The sequence below is a fragment of the Asparagus officinalis genome, chromosome 2 (assembly GCF_001876935.1).
Source record: "Asparagus officinalis chromosome 2, Aspof.V1, whole genome shotgun sequence".
NCBI lineage: Eukaryota > Viridiplantae > Streptophyta > Magnoliopsida > Asparagales > Asparagaceae > Asparagus > Asparagus officinalis.
The window spans coordinates 47696613-47699695 of record NC_033795.1 but is presented as its reverse complement, the minus strand read 5'-3'; positions in this window follow the sequence as shown (position 1 = coordinate 47699695).

The following is a 3083-nucleotide window of genomic DNA, read 5'->3' as shown; positions in this document are numbered from 1 at the left end:
AGGCATGTGCGTCGCCTCCAGAATGTCTACCAAATAGTCTCTCAAGCGCTTTCTTACGTAATCCTTTTGTCATCTATACTTTGAAAACATAATGAATATCCAACAAAAGTATATAATGCAAATAATTAATAAAATAGCACATGGCAACAGAATCGCGTGTACATGATGTCCAGTTAAACCGATAATACAAAGGCAATAATGTAATACATACATGACACACCGTGATACATGATAACCAGTCAAACAGATAATATAAAGGTAATAATATATCTTCATGACACATCCACATGATAACCAGTCAACCAGATAATATAAAGGTAATAATATAATACATTGCCCATTGTGATACATTATAACCAATCAAACTGATGATGTTGAGGCTCTACTCTGCGATCGTGTGCGGATAGCCTGCGACCGTGTGCGTGCCAACGAAAGGACTATTCTTATAGTTTTATCGACTCCGCTGCGAACAGGTTTTTTACCTTTATGCCTTGGCTCACATATAATCGCAGGTACATCAGGGTGTGCTAGTGCAATTTCATCGTCCAGATTATTATTTTGTGTCAATGAAAACTCCTCGGCTATTTCGTCGGCCAAGATAACCTCCTCATCGTGATCTTCGTCAGACATGACTTCATGAATGTAGGCTCTAGGCGGATTCTTAAGGATAACCCATTCGTCATTTTTCATTATATCTTTAACATAAAAGCACTGTTTAATTCAAACTCTCGTTACTTATGTAGTTCTCTGCGATCGACCCTTCAGGATGTGCACGATTATGCATCAGTTGTTTCATGAAACCCAAATACCTACAAGCATATAGTTTCATGATTTGTGACAAAATTGAACTGAGAAACGTAATTTGACAAATATTAAATGAATATTATAATAATAAATACCTCTCCACAGGGTACATCCAGCGATATTGAACTGGTCCTGCGATGCGGGCTTCGTATGCTAAATGTATTGTGAGATGCACCATGACCGTGAAGAATGAGGGTGGAAATAGTATTTCCATTTTACACAGTGTATTAGCAACACGTCCCTCTAATTCTTCAAACCCCCTCACATCAATCACCTTAGAGCACAGTTGCTTGAAGAAACCGCAGAATTCTATTACCACCATCGTGAGTTCCTTGTCAGCATGTCGCAACGCAACCGGGAGAAGTTGATGTAATAGAATATGATGATCATGTGTCTTGAGTCCCAAAATCTTTCTGTCCTCAATATGCACATTTGCTGAAATGTTTGAAGCATAACCATCCGGTGTCTTCACGGACTTTAGAAATAAACACATATTATGGACCTCATCCTTCGACAGTGTGACACGGGAGGCTGGGAGTTCAAACTTTCCGTCGCCCTTATCTATAGCTTGCAGTTCCAGACGAATGTTCAATTCTGCTAGGTCTCGACGTGCCCTTAAGTCACCTTTCGATTTTTTCCCGTCCTGCAACAAAGTGTTCAAGAGATTCTCACATATGTTCTTCTCGATGTGCATGACATCCAAGTTGTGACGTATTTTTAAACTTCTCCAATATGGCAGCTGATAAAATATGCTGAATTTTGACCATCCATGAGGAAGTTGGGTGCTTTTTGAGACACGCCCATGCGACTGGACATTGCGAGGCTTATTTCCTTTCGATTTTCCCTTTCCCTTCCATTTTTGCTTCAATATTTTTCTCCTAACACCAAATGGATTTTCTTTGTTGAATCTTTTTTTCCAAATATTTTTCTAGGTAAAGGATGTAGAAGCTCAAATATTTCTTCTCCGGTCAGCCTTGGTGGTGCCGGTCTACTTTCTGGATTGTCGTCGAACTTTCCTACTAACTTTCTGAACTTGTACCCTGTAGGCAACCATCTTCTGTGTTGCCAATAACAAAACTTACGGCTGTACTTCAGGAACTTTCTCTCATAGTCTGACATGCAAATCGGATAAGCAATCTGACCCTTCGTCGACCATCCAGACAGGTTAGCATATGTCGGGAAGTCATTAATTGTCCACATGACCATTGCCCGCATACAGAAAGACTCCTTACCATAAGCATCATAAGTGCTGACACCTTTTTCCCAGAGAAGCTTCAGGTCGTCAATTAATGGTTGGAGGAAAACATCGATGTCATTTTCAGGAGAATATCTTCCAGGGATCAAAAGTGACAGTATCATGTACGGTTGCTTCATGCACATCGATGGTGGCATGTTGTACGGTGTCAGCAACACTGGCCAGGTAGACCAAGCAGAGCTCATTAATCCAAAGGGATTAAATCCGTCGCTAGCAAGCCCCAGCCTAATATTCCGAGACTCTTTACCGAAGTCGGGGTATATACGGTCAATGTGCTTCCATGCCTCACCGTCCGCAGGATGTCTTAGTTTCCCGTCCTCTTTACGGTCGGTCGAGTGCCATCGCATATTCTCAGCCAGCTCGGCAGACATATAAAACCGCTGCAGCCTAGGAATAATTGGAAAATATCGGAGAACCTTCGCAGGGATTCTGTTCTTCTTATTGGATGCACCGCCTTCGGATGTGCTTACAACTTCTCCTTTCCAACGTGATACATGACACGTCGGACATTCCTCTAGACCTTCATTACCCTTATTGTACAAGATGCAGTCATTAGGACAGGCGTCTATCTTTTTGTAATCAAGACCCAGGGTATCAACAATCTTGTGAGCTTCATAATAAGTTGTGGGGATGCTCTTCTCGCCGCCTACTGTCGGATTGCTGACTTCAGTGAATTCTTCCTCTGATTGCATCACCGGGACGCCTTCACCGTGATGACTCCAAAATACATAAGAGCTATCAAATCCATTGATTGACAGATGAAAACTTACGTCACTCCTAGCGAGCATTTTACCGTTCCTGCAATTCTTACAAGGACGGAAAATCGACCCGCTTAGCGACCGTAGAGGATTTGTGTTAGAGTAGGCTAAGAAAGCTTCTATCCCATCCTTGTACCAGGTGTCTAGATGTCTTCGATCACGTGGTATGCTCATGAACGATTTGTCAGGAACTGTCCGCATCTATAATTTAAAAATTAATGGAAGTGAGCATATCCCGACATATATCATTTTAATTTAGGGATGTA